The following is a 14207-nucleotide window of genomic DNA, read 5'->3' as shown; positions in this document are numbered from 1 at the left end:
GGTAAAGTATTATGTGAGTGACTGAAAATGTAGATCCCACACAGTATGGCTCTAACCTTGGACTGTTAAGTTGAATGTCACTGCGCCTTCTCCTTCAACCCTTGCACATTACTGATGTGCTACCATGAAAAGCAAGGTGCGATGTACAGATCTTGCAGGCATTTTTTTTTTTTTTTTGCAGCTTTGTTTGTCACTGCTGCTAAACTCAGCAGAGATAGTAAGGATTGAGATGTCTCACTCTTCAGTCACTTATTTTGCTGTTTTTTCCTGTTGCTTCTTGGCTGCCGTGTTGCAAGTGCTAATGCAAGCAAAGATAGTAGGGATGCAAGAGGTCTCAATCTAAAGCAGGGGTGTCAAACATACGGCCCGTGGGCCAAAACCGGCCCGCCAGAGGTTCGACTCTGGCCCGCGGGATGACTTTGCAAAGTGAAAAATTGCAGATAAGACATTTACTTCAATTTTTCAATAAAAGTAACTACTATTTAAAACTTGTTTTTTACCTATGAGGAGGAAAAATAATATTTGCAGTTTGCATAATCTGGTTGAATTTCATATACTTTTTAGAGCACTTCAAGATCCAACACTAAAGTTTGCATATATGTAGAAGCGGTGGATCCACTATTTTCGGAAGAAGTCTCATATTGTACATGTGCTTACCATACATGTGGGTGTCATGCATCACAACTTTTTAATTCATTGGCAACTAAACTTATTGATTTTTGTGGATAATGTCAATGAATCGTTGCACCCCTACACTCCAATCACATTGAGATAATCCTTATTATCCTTATATGAGGTTATTGACTTTTAGTCAGCAGCTAACAATATTGACTGCAAATTTAAACAGAATCTTTTGTAGCTTCAAATAGGGAGATGTATGTGTAAAAAATGGTTAGACTATATGTTTAAGTACAAATAAAGGCATGTTTTTTATAAAAGCCTGCTTCAAATAATTGCCCTCTCTCTGAAGTAGATTTTAATGAAGCAAACTAACTCCATTTCTACTGCAGAAATAACTTTATTTGAATCTCTTCATTATGATTACATCAAACAATCATTAGCTTTTCTCTTTTAGGCGTCTTGAAAGCGCGACACCGTCCATCCAAGAGCTAAATGAAAACAAAACTCCTTCAATTACACACACACACCCCCAACGGCAGTCCAAGATAACCGAAACTGCAATTTCTGTTTGATCAGTGAGCTCTGAGCCGATGCACTTTCAAGTTGTGAAGTTATGTTTATTATCACATTGGCTCCTCAGCAAAATGAGGGAGAAATGCAAATTATAAGCAGCTTGTTTTTTTTTTCCCCCCTCAGTTTGAAGAAGAGGGGGATCCGTAGGCAGCTTCCTCTCACCATATGCTCAGCCAGCTCAGCTCCGTCCTGTAGGAGCCACCTCAGCCATGCAAAGTCTGCAGAGGAAGTCGACATAATAGCCCAAAGTCAGAAATGACACAAAAACCCAAATAACATAGAAACCCTGCCACAACTGCCTCCAGCTACAGAAGGTTTATGTGTGTAAATGTGTGCTTGTGTGTGTGTGCTGCCTTCAATGGGGTCCTAAAGTCTTGAAACATAGCATCTGTTCAGAACTATTTTCTGAATCATAATGGGAGGGAGCTATTTTTATGCCATAGCCATATGAGGCCATTACCAAAAGGAAGTGTTCATTATGCTGAGCCTATACATGAAGTGCATAATGGGTAAACAACACAGGTCTTTGTATGCTGTATCCCCACTAAACTCCTAATATATTGCTGATATTTTCTGGGTGGGCTGCACAACATTTGAACACAAATGACTGAATTTTTCATCCCACCCATAGCCGCATTTTTGTCCTCCAGCCCTCAGTAAAATTTTCAAAAGAAGTCAAGGTTATGTGGGTGCATAGGTAATGCTCTATCGAATGCCAGTGGTGCATAACTGGTGTGATCTTTGTGCCTATAATTGAGCTCTTTTGTACTGTTTCCTGTGTGCCAGCATGTTGTTTTCACTCATTTAATGAGAGTGTGAATTACACAAAGCATTAAAATAAAGGCAAAATCTGTTGTTTTTGTTGTTGTAGTATTGGACTCTGCTGTGCCAGCCATCATGGATATCCTAATTAGGAGAGAATCACAAATAGAGAAAAAAACAGTAGCATACAAGACCGTCAGACAACCAACTTAATAACAAAAACATCAGAAAATGACATGGCCGAATCATCACTTATGCTATTTTTTGCAATGTCAAAGCCACTGTAAAACAACCAATAAACAATTGATCACAACAAAAAAAGATGTCATCATTTGGCATTTTGGCAGTTGCCATCTTGTTTTCCTGGGAGCCAGAAGTGACTATAATTTGATGACATGATAGATAGTTAATGTTGGGTCTGTATACTGTATGAAAGGCTGCTATGATAGATGTTTGTCAACCACAGGTGGCCAGGACTCAAAGAGTATCCTGCTTTATAGCATGTTGTACTCTAAATGGGACCAACATTTTCTAAATTCATAACACGTTGCATTGGAGAAGACTTGAAACTAATAAAATCGTTTAAATAAGTTGGAAAATGTTATTTGCAGCAATTACTCAATACAGAAGTAAGGTCATATTCTCATCTATGTCTATGCAGCTTGACGTCATTGTGCAGCCATTAAATATAATGCAATTTTTTTGTTTTGTTTTTTTAATTTAAGTGTTGCTTAACGAAGGAAGAAGCAGAGATGATAATGGTTAAGGTGTAAATGATACTGAGAATTATGATTATTACTATAGATATTATTACCATTATTATTATCATGACTATAATTATTTACTATTCAGTTATAATATTTTTATTTATTTGTTTATTTATTTATTTTTAAGTTTTATCAAATCGAACTAATTACTATTATCACTATTAATACTATTAATTATTGTTAGCAGTGGTAGTTGTAGTATTATATCTCTTTATTTATATTAACTCAATTTCTTAATCCCCCCTTCTTTTTTTAATTTTTAATTTTTAATGTATTTATCTATTATTATAATTATTTAATTTTGGGTATCTCTAAAAATAAGGCAAGTTCAAGGCGCTAAAACATTGGCTTCCAAACCAATGGGGCTTATCTACTTGTTGTATACATCCTTTAAGCAAAACCAAAGATTTATTGACATCCAAAGGTATCCACTTAATTCTGTATTCAAATTTATCAATGGGGAAACATTGGGCTCAACAGCACACATACACAGAATACAAGAGAGCATTTTTTAATTAGTTGTTCACAACACATTCCCAAGATTGTACACATTTTGGTTAAAAAAATATTATGTCCATGTTTAAGTTAAAGCTTATAAGCAAATATACCAAGTGTAGAGCACCAAACAGACAGGTAGGTTGTCTGTATATCAACTTGATTAATACTCTGTCACTTTATATAACCTTTCCTAAGTCGGCTACGTCCATCTTTATTCACACAGAACCACTTCTACAGTCCTGGCAGACTTAAAGCAGGTATCTGTCAGATAATGTCAGCATCATCTGCCATCTTTGACTTCAAATTTATGACAGCTACACAATGAGAGAAGCTCCCCTGTGTTAGCGGGTTGACAAACCTGTCCCTGAGATGAATTTACTCTGCCAGCACTGGAAAACTGAATCAAAAGGCAGAGTGAGGGGGACTGATTATTCAAGTGTTGAAGCAGCTAAGTGGAAAAGGTTAAGGGTTTTAACAGGTGTCAAGTTTAGTCTATGCCCTAAATCATTCCCAATGGGCCCCCAATTTTAAAACACCATAGCTCCAACTCAGAGGTCTTTGTTATGTGTTGCTTTCTAGACAAAAACCCAGGTCATGATGAACTAAAATCAAAGTCATAACACTACAAATGCAACATTTACAGTCCCACACCAAAGCAACCACACTGTATCTCGTGAGCTAATGGAACGTGGCACTCTGAGAGTCGCCTCTCCACAGCATGGATGGATTACTCTTGTGGTCGAGTGGCGGCAGAAAGCACAGTACGAAGCACTTTAGTGTGAAAGTGAGTTACAAAGTTACACAGTGAAAGACAACCTGAGGCAGCAGCAGCCCTGCGGGGGAGGGGCTGTGGTTAAGATGGGAGGGAGGTTAAAAAGGGGGAGAAGAAAAGAGGAAAAAAGACAGTTGAAGCAGGGAGCGGAGTGCAATGGGGTGAAGTCGAAGAAAGATAACATTCAATCACTCTCAATGACCAGACCTTAAAGTCAGTGTTCCCATTGGTTCTCCCCTGAGTATTGTAACAGTCCAGAGCGTGACTTGCTTTTAAAACGTCATCACACGCAACTTGAAGGGTCTGCCATCCAAAGAATTATAATGTGAGTGGTATTTCAGAGGCAGCAGTGAGTAATGCCTCTGAACACAAACCTGTGTCATTGCCTCGGAAAGCCGCTCTTCTGTAGAATATCCCAAAGTCATTAACCTTAAGAGCTAGCTGCAGGATTCAGGCAAATGTGGCTAAAGCAAGCACTTTCAATGATGGACTTCCTGTGACAAATGAGGAGAAAATGGAGGATTTAAACCGCCAAAGGTCAGGAAAAGGTGGGTACATCCTGAAAGCTTGAGATTCATTGGGTGCCATTCGCAAAGAGCTTCGGGAACCCGCGGGGGAGGTCATCGCTACTTTCTTACATCAAGGGACAAGGCTCCTGTGTTTTGGTGGCATTGCTTTGCGAGTTCATTGGGGATTACTCCTGCTATCTGACTCAACAATAAGGGCCTGGTCATTTTCATTCTAGTATGTGCAAGTGAGTGATCTGCCGCTAAAGTGACCAAAACCCCAAACTTGGATTGTATGTAAGAAGTCACAATACACCCAAAGAAATAATCTGTTGGGTGATGGTAATAAAATTATGGAAAGAATTTCCATTTAGTGAGACACAATTTTGTTGAACCAACTAATTGTAAATATGTTGAGTGAACATAAAGTATTGTTGTTACCATTACTGTTTGGGTCCAACTTAATTTGTAAAGGTCGTTTCAACATATTTAAAGCTAAAGGTAGTATCTAACTTCGTTGTCTTGGGTCACAATAATTTGTACAATATGATTATGGATAGCTTACTGACAGGAAACGCCGGAGTAGAGAGTGGAGGAAGACATGCAGCAAATGATCAACCAGCAGGGAGTCGAACCGATGACCTCTGTGACGAGGACTATAGCCTCGATACGTGGGGCGCTTAGACTGTTTGGCCACCAGGCGATCTCTCCCAACTCCCTGTCATGGCTCTTCTTTGCCAGAAGCACGCTACCTTGGAATGAATAAGGCCTGTCGCACGTTGCTGCCACCTTCTGCTCTGGAGAGGTATTGCAGATGGGATTCCTACCTAAACCCATTAGGTTGTGTTGACAAAAAGCAATCTTGTAGTTTTAAGGATTTTGCATGTCATGTTAAAACTACATGATTTAAAAATGTTTGACCACTAAACATGAATTGATATAATAGAAGCTACATGTTATACTTATGTTGATAAAACAGACAGCCATGTTGCTTTTTTTTTGAGTGTACAAGACCTTGGACGTGCAAAAAGGTAGCATCATGTCCCCATTACAAATGTAACAATGAGTTACATAGCTGTGTCATTAGTATACTAGAAGAATGTTTGCATATGGTCGGATGTGTCTTATTCCAGACTGGACAGATGCATGGAAGGAAAAAGAGAACTGAGAGAGAGAGAGAGAGAGAGAGAGAGAGAGAGAGAGAGAGATAGAAAGGAAGCTCTGAGGCTCACATGAGCAGCTCTTGTGCAGAGGCCAGGTGGCAGATTGCTGGAGTTGGGAGATGAAAGCAGGAAAAGACCACAGATCTACCGTACAGTACACTGCTGCAAGGGAGATGGGTAGCGAAACCCTCTCTTCTATTTTCTGTGTTTCTCTCCTCCGTGCCTATGAGCGAGTGATGCATCAGGGTCAGGCGTGGTTGAGTGTTGGGAGGATCTGAGAGGCTGGCGCCCACTCATGAGTAGGTCAGAGAAGGATTTGGAAAAAGGAAGAGGTAGTGATGAGGAAAGGATGTCAGAAAGAAACGAGTATCACACCAGAGGAAAAAAAAACTGAACTGTGTCTGGTGTGTTTCTATTTTTAGCTGATCTTCCTTTGGTTGAAAGGATGCAGGGGTACAGAATAGTAATCAAGTGAGGGATGACACGCAACGAGGGGTGCATTATTCAGAACTTGGGGATGGCATTGCGGCCAAAACCATCCAAATGCATACAATCTTTATAATGGATACCTCAAAGGGCACAAACATTTACTTAAATTAAAAGTGCAACTACTTCTTCCTGAGTGTTGCAATCCAAAGCATTTTTTGCCATTTCCAAAGCAGCACCTGAGGATATGAATTACACCTTATCAATCAATACCAACCCATTGAGGTCCTTACGCAACAATCTTCAGACCCAACAGCTAGCCACAGCCAATTTTGGAGGTTTCTGTTGTGGCTAGCAGTTAGCAAAAAAGGCCCTTGGGTCAAGACATCCCTTTCTGTACATTGACATTGTTAAAAGTCCAACTAGCAAATTCAGGTGCATATTAAAATTGTTTTATTTCAATTATATATTCTTCACCCCCATCATGCTCCCACACGTCCTTATGTTTGGATGGACGTTAAACAAGGCATCCACCAGGGGGCGCCACTCAGTCAAAAGTTACACAAAGAGAAAAAGGGTCAAATGTTTTCCAATAACAACAAGGTTACAATGGAGGAGGTATAGATATATAGATATAGATGATGTATTTGTTAAGAAAGAGACAAAAATCAGAGGCAGAAGTGACGGTTGTGGTTTGTGAGGACATTAAACACATCACGTTGAAAGAGTGGACAACTCTTTCTCCTGGTTATGCAGATGAGATAAATCAACAATGAGCCTTTATAGGTTCTGAGAAACTAAAACAATCTTTCCTCAGAACATTGTGCCATTTTCAAAAGGGTTTTACTTCTTTGTGTTTGGTTAGTTTGGCTTGAGCTGCAGGCTACACTGCTCAACACTGCCCCCAACAACTTTCAGTGGAACTACAATGGTCAGTAAGCTTCCAGAAGCAGAGGGCTCCAACCATATCCGTTTGGTTACTGGACATTGAGCATAAATGGGCCTTAAGAGTGGATAGTTTGCTAGACCTACTGGAATATGTCTGTTAACAGAGATTAGTTAAAGTATATAGTCATCAAAGAACAGCCAGTGGGATCAAGTATTACATTATGGCGGACCACCTACATCTTATAGATTAAATCTGAAGGTATTTTCAACAGCATGAATAACTAGCTAACGAGCCGTGTCTTTGTGGTTAGTTATCAGATGTTGGGCTGTGTCTATCACTGGTTTGCAATCTTTGGTACTTGGCTGAATAGCAAACCTTTTCAGTTTCCGTATTGTGGGCGCCATCCTATTGAGTTTAATGATCACGTAGCAAGGCTGAGATACAAGTCGATATGTAGCCTGGTTAACACAGTTGAGCTAAAACATGTGCATCACCAGGATTTAATTAAAACCTTGTAGCTAATCAGACTTGAGTATTCAGCAACACCTTGCTGTATATTCATCAAACATTGATGAAGTCGTACAACAAAAAGCCAAGACCTGTAAGCTCCCAACACCACAGCCAACTCCCGCTTCCCCTGTAATCACATGGATACATTTACATATCTGTTCTAATCATTTCATAAAATCCAGTAACACATGAATGATGGGGGCATGTGTATCAGTCCTTTCTGTCAAGAGAAAATTTAAGGTGTGTATGCATATGCATTGCTGATGATCTCCAGGGCAGGTGGGCGGGCAAACCATTCATACTTTATGAGAGCACATGCTTGTTGTAAATTTACATTCGGGATCCAGCTGTTCACTCAACTTTATGTACCTCCTCCTCTTTCTTTGATACTGCTCTACATTGTAAAAACCCTGACATGACTGGAGTTGTTTGTGCTGAATAGTGATGGGAAGTTCGGCTCTTTTCAGAGAGCTGGCTCTTTTGACTCGGCTCCCAAAGAAGAGCCGGCTCTCTCGACTCCCGAGCGGCTCTTAATTTAGGATCTTTTGTAGCTGTATGTTTTACCTTAACTTTGAAAATAATAATGGTTTGTGTGTTGAAAACCCTTTTACGTACAGTGTTTTTATGAGAAGCTTTACAATTGCCCAATTTTATATTACATATCCACAGAACAGAACCAGAACCAAACTCAAGCAAACAGAACCAGAACCAACTAGAGCAAACAGAACCAGAACCAAATTAGAGCAAACAGAACCGGAACCAAACTTAAGCAAACAGAACCAGAACCAAACTCAAGCAAACGGAACCAGAACCAACTCAAGCAAACAGAACCAAACTCAAGCAAACGGAACCAGAACCAACTCAAGCAAACAGAACCAGAACCAAACTCAAGCGAAAAACACCAGAACCAAACTCAAGAAAACAGAACCAGAACCAAACTCCAGAACCAAACTCCAGAACCAAACTCAAGAAAACAGAACCAGAACCAAACTCAAGAAAACAGAACCAGAACCAAACTCCAGAACCAAACTCCAGAACCAAACTCAAGCAAACAGAACCAGAACCAACTCAAGCAAACAGAACCAGAACCAAACACAAGAAAACAGAAACAGAACCAATCTCAAGCAAACAGAACCAGAACCAAACAAACAGAACCAGAACCAAACTCAAGCAAACAGAACCAGAACCAACTCAAGCAAACAGAACCAGAACCAATCTCAAGCAAACAGAACCAACTCAAGCAACTAGAACCAGAACCAAACTCAAGCAACCAGAACCAGAACCAAACTGGAGCAAACATTATTAATGTCCTCAGGTTGGCATTGAGAAAAGTTAGATGCCTCAGCTTGGATGGGCTGATCCGATTTCAGTGAGTATTTGCCCGGTGTTTGAGAAGACTCTCGGAAGGAACAGATGAAGCCAGGATACACAGCCTCCCCTCCATCACCTGTATCCTCTCTCCTCACATGTGATTGGCCACATGGCCGCCATGCTGACCAATCAGAACAAAGTTCTGCTGTGAGCAGAGCCGGGGCTGAGCACTGTGAGAGCTAAGCAGCGAAAGGAAAAAACTGGGAGCCGGCTCTCTCTCGATGCGAGCCGGCTCTTCTGATTCACTTTAAAGCATCGGCTCTCAGAGCCACAGCTTTTGATCATGACACATTACTAGTGCTGAAGTCATGACATGTTATCCTGTGCCTAGTTTCTGGAATGATGGATGTTTACACGGGGCGACTGCTGAGGCATATTTAATGAGACTGCACCTTAATGTAGATTTCATGTTTTTGTTTTAAATTATTTGGAAGAACAATTTTCAGCTAAATTGTGTCTTGGTAAAAAGTTGCTTTCATTGGACATCAGATTTTGAGGTATTGTTAACAACAGACAGTCCCATTCTTACCATTCTTGGTAAACCCCTTTCTTTCTAAGCATACTCTTACTTCAGTGGTCTACCCTTTGAAAAACTGTTGCCTGTTTCTTTAATTCAGCCAATGTAATGAACCACTAAGTCTCTATGAAGATCAGCTGGCATGTCTGATTTATTTTACGGTTTCAAATCCACCAGAGACCGGCATCAGCACCACAGCTCCTGCTAACTGTTGTGGTAAATATCTTTAACCATAAATGTGATTTTGTGATGTGTGTTAACCATAACCAACTAGTTCTAATTGCCTGAATCAGGAAAAAAAAAAAACATTTCTGGTGTATAAACAGCCTGCTGATGGGGGAGCAGGATCAGCAAATCCCCATGCCCCCAGCACCAGCAGCAGGCTGTGTGATAATTGGAAATTAGTGACGCGTACAGGCCCTGGAGATTTTTTTCCATACACAGTCATGTCACAAACACTCTTTGTCTTTTCACAATTTCAGCAATTGGTTCAACAAAGCTTGAAAATTCCCATAGAGCTGGGAGATAGTGTTTTGTTTTCATTCTGTTAATTTCTGTGGGGGATCAGCTGCCAACCAAAGAGGCTCTCATTCACGCATGTTCAAAACTGAAATCCAGAAACTTCTGATGTGCAATTTAAACTGGAATTATTGTTATGCAAGCTGTGAACACAGCTCATATTTTCAAATTTGAAAATTACTCAATTATTCTGACTGAGTTTGGAGCGGAAATAAGCTGCTAACACAACACTGACAAATCATAGCATTTAAGCTAACACCTTGCACCTGCTGGCAAATAGCTACCTTTTTACTCATCCATGGATTGCGGAGTAACATTAGCATAATTTATGAGTTGTACATGTGTCCATTTCATAAATTCAATTCAATAAATTTGTTTTGTTTTGTTTTATTTAACCTTACTCACTCTCTGGAGAGTTAGCCTGTAGCTTCAGAATGCTCCCCCATCACAGCTAGCCTAGTTGCTTACTTTGTCTTTCCTGAGGGCTGGACAGTGGGATTTAAGAGCTTTCTCAAGATAACACAATAAGAGTAATAGAAGAGAACAAATGAGATGATTCTGTTGATTTTGGTTTTGTTGTAGGGGTTTTCCTGCAGGTATGTGAGTGTCAGGGGTGTGGCTGGCTTCTTCACCAGCAGACGAGGCACACCTGGCTCCACTTGACTAATCATCCTGTCCATAAAAGTCTGGTCACTTCACTCCACTACTCTGCCAGATAGTTCCATCTTGTTCGGTAGTGTCCTCTAGTTATTCTTTCTGTGGACTAGTGAGCTTTGTTTTGCTGTGTATTCTTGTGCTCAGGAAGTTCTCCGTTCTTACCTGGGTTCTTCTTGTGTTCAGGTACTCCAGTGTGCCTCACTGCTTCGACTGAACCTTGTCTGTGTTCCCTGCGTTGCCGTCAGGATCACCTTACCTGGCCAGCCAGCTCCCTGCCTTCACTGCCTGTTTTGTTTTTTTGAGAAATAAATGGTTTATTTCTACATTGTTACCTGCTTCAGCCTGTTTTGGGGTTTTCTTTGAACTGAAACCTAACAACAAAATCAGTAAAAGTTGATTGTAGAAGCAAGGTGATGCAATGACTGATAATACAAACCTCCAAAAAACAGAGAAAAAACACATTATAGTTCCCGGCATCATACATTATGAGTGATCCTACTACAAATAAGTCATGTCAGCAAATGTTGTTTATTTAATACATTGTTGGATCTGTGTTTCTTCAATGAAATCTCTGTTATGCCACTTTGAAATTGTTGTTAATATTTTTGTGATTATGAGATGAGTCTGGTGAACAATGAAACTGGTCTCACCATCATCTTCAATAACACATTCATGTTACCCTCAGGAGGACTGTGGTAATTTTGGGAGCTTTTTATGTTTACATGTTTAATGATTTCAATGATTTAAATAAAAAACATTTTCTTGAACAGGATCATGGTCAGAGTAGTTTTTATTTATTGGGTAAGAAGAACCATATTATTAGTAAACTCTGTGAAAAAAAATGGGATAAATGGGGCGCTGGTGGCCTAGCGGTCTAAGCGCCCCACATATAGAGGCTATTGTGCTCGTTGCAGAGGTTGCCGGTTTGACTCCCAGCCCGTAGACCATTCACTGCATGTCTTCCCCCACTCTCTACTCCCCACATTTCCTGTCTCTCTTCAGCTGTCCTGTCAATAAAGGTGAAAAAAAGCCCCAAAATATAACTTAAAAATAAATTGTGATTAATGAAAATAAAAAATGAAATAGTAATAATACTGAAAATCTGAAAACTAATAATACTGTCATTAAAAATACAGTTATGATACTTTACAGTAAATTACTGGCACCCTGCTGCAAGTAAGTTACTGTAAAAATTACAGTAACCTTTTCACAGTTTTTAACCTTTTTTGAACCCCCTCTCAGTGGTGGGTGTGATTTATTTTAATCATACTGTATGTTATCTGTAAAAAGCTCACTGGGTAACATCGTATAAAACTGTTATGATAATATCAGGATAATCATTCACACACTGAGCCTCGGTGTATTCCGTCCCTTGGGCTTAAGGCCTGTTTTCCTCTTGCTCTTCAGGAAGCATTATGGCCACTGGCTGTTTTTAGAAGTCATTGTAAAAAAAAAATGATGAAATGCACGATCCTCCCTCACTGACTCACAGTTTTTACAGCCCCTGGGAGTTGACTGGAGGGGCGTTACATCACACAGAAGCAGTGTTCACCGTCTCACCGGGGAACGGGAATAAGACAAAGGAAAAAGGGGCAGAAAAGATTTAGCAGGAGAGATTAAAATCTCAGTGGGACGGACGGAAAACGACCCCTTCGCTGTTCAATTTAACCGAGCTCTGTGGGGGACTTTATTATTTATATTCTTATTTACGACCGCTTTGACATTTTTATCTACACTCCCACCGGCCAGGCACAGTCAGAGCATCGCTTTCGACCTTGGTGGGGGAGGGGGGGCATTCCATGAAACTTAACTTTCTCTATCTGTTATCAGGGCGACTTTTAATCTGCTTTCTGTCATACACACACAAAACACATGCATTGCAAAGAGAGCATAAGAGCTGATTTCACAGTTGAATGACTAATACTTCATATTGTCATAGGACGTGAGCGTCAGAGATGAGGATCACCATTGTCCCCTCCATTGTGCGTTTCAGCTATTGTCATCAGTCGCTAATTAGTAAATAAGAGCTGTTGACACGCCGCTGCACAGTACTAATGAACACAAGAGGTGTTAAGCCACAGGAGACACAGTCACAGCTTCATTGTGGAGGTGGGTGGTGAAATGGCAAAATGGCTGTGTGTGTGTGTGTGTGTGTGTGTGTGTGTGTGTGTGTGTGTGTGTGTGTGTGTGTGTGTGTGTGCGCTCGAGGCTTGAAAAGAGAGTGTATATTTGCATGCAGAAATAGCACATCTCGACTGATTGGATGTTGAAACAATAGCCGATGTAATGTTCCGCTTTTAATGCTCGAATGCACGTATGAGCCTCAGACGGAGAGCTTATGAGATTCACAAGACGAGCACCCTCCCGGAGCTTTATGAGATGGTGGCGATGTGACTTTAGAGAAGGAGCTCTGATTGAGACAATAACTTGTAAGCTGAATGTCTATCGGGGGAAAAAAAAGAGCGGATGGTATCAGGGTGAGGAGGAGGGAGAGAGGGAGGGAGGGATGGAGATAGGGATCTGTCAGGTATAGAAGAGAAGAAAAACAATAGCACGGAATGAGGAACAGGGCTGCCTGGGAGCTGACAGAAAGACATCAGTCCTTGGTGACAAGGACAGAAACCCTTATCAATGAGCTGCACTCTGCAGGGCCAGCACAGACCGGAGAGAGTGGGTAGGATGGAGGGGGAGAGGGGGGGGGGGGGCACCCAGGGGGGGGGGCACCCAGCGCCAAAGAGTTTGTTTTTCCACGGATAGAAATCCACTAAAGACTCTGCCATGCCTCAACGGTGTGGATTTACTCTGGATTTGTGGTTTGTCCAACACTCACCGTGCAGCCGTACTGTGACGTGTTGAATTAGGGGTGATATGTTTTTTCTTCTTTTTCTTTCTTACCCGAGAAACTGCAGGAAATAGTTTGTGGATATTTTAGGGCCAAGTTCACAGAACTAACAAAAATCTGCTATTTATAATTTGTGCACCAAAATGTTAACCCATTTCCAAACTATTTCCCAATTAATTTTATAACTAAATATCTTTAACCAAGCTTCCAACACAACCTGGAAAACCGGTGATCAATTTTCCAATCATGGAAAACACATGGAAAAAACAAAATGACAGAGAAAATATTTAGAAATTCTTCAAATGTAACTTGACAAGTCCACAAAACAGATGGCACCATCATCTGAAAGGGCTAAAGTGTGTTAGGGATCATATCAAATAGTGATAGTGTATGGACAATAGTGCTAAGAATCGACTACAGCTCCAAACACTGCAAATTACATTACACATTACCCAGAAGCACCTGCAGGCTGGATTTAGCTAAAAACCACAACTGCAGTGGTAGAAATTTCAAATGTTTCAATGTAAAAATATGAGTCACAGCTGGCTGCTCACTGTAGTTTTTATAACATTAAATTGGTTAGCTTGTTTGGTTCAGTTGCTAAACTTGATGCACAAGCTAGCTTGTTTAAGTTATGTGATTCAACTCTGGAGCAGTGGTTTCAAATGAGTGTTGGGCATTGTTTGAAGTGTTTGATAGTGAATGGGACAATGTGGTTACAGCTATGAATGGCAGCCAAAGTGAGAGCCTGACACCAGGCAGAGTGGTTACCAGTTGATGGTAATGCTAGCTGCACAACTGAGAGTCGTTGCTC

General features: G+C 40.6%; 2 long non-coding RNA genes across 3 annotated transcripts; one reads left to right on the top strand and one right to left on the bottom strand.

Annotated features, from left to right (window-relative positions):
• Positions 1 to 1308: 1308 nt before the first annotated feature.
• On the bottom strand, positions 1309 to 10898 carry LOC117805157. 2 transcript variants are annotated; one of them, XR_004629353.1, is made up of 2 exons: positions 10714 to 10898; positions 1309 to 1412 (listed from the first exon to the last, which is right to left on the bottom strand). It is a non-coding gene; the product is annotated as an uncharacterized LOC117805157 (long non-coding RNA). The 2 variants fall into 2 exon arrangements; XR_004629354.1 differs by lacking the exon at positions 10714 to 10898 and adding an exon at positions 4368 to 4661.
• Positions 9452 to 11318, top strand: LOC117805156. Its single transcript, XR_004629352.1, has 3 exons — positions 9452 to 9591; positions 10477 to 10627; positions 10735 to 11318. It is a non-coding gene; the product is annotated as an uncharacterized LOC117805156 (long non-coding RNA).
• The last annotated feature ends 2889 nt before the right edge of the window (positions 11319 to 14207 follow it).

This window comes from Notolabrus celidotus, chromosome 21, assembly GCF_009762535.1.
Source record: "Notolabrus celidotus isolate fNotCel1 chromosome 21, fNotCel1.pri, whole genome shotgun sequence".
Classification (NCBI taxonomy): domain Eukaryota; kingdom Metazoa; phylum Chordata; class Actinopteri; order Labriformes; family Labridae; genus Notolabrus; species Notolabrus celidotus.
Note: the sequence above shows the minus strand (reverse complement) of the source record. Positions and strands in the feature narration are given on the sequence as shown.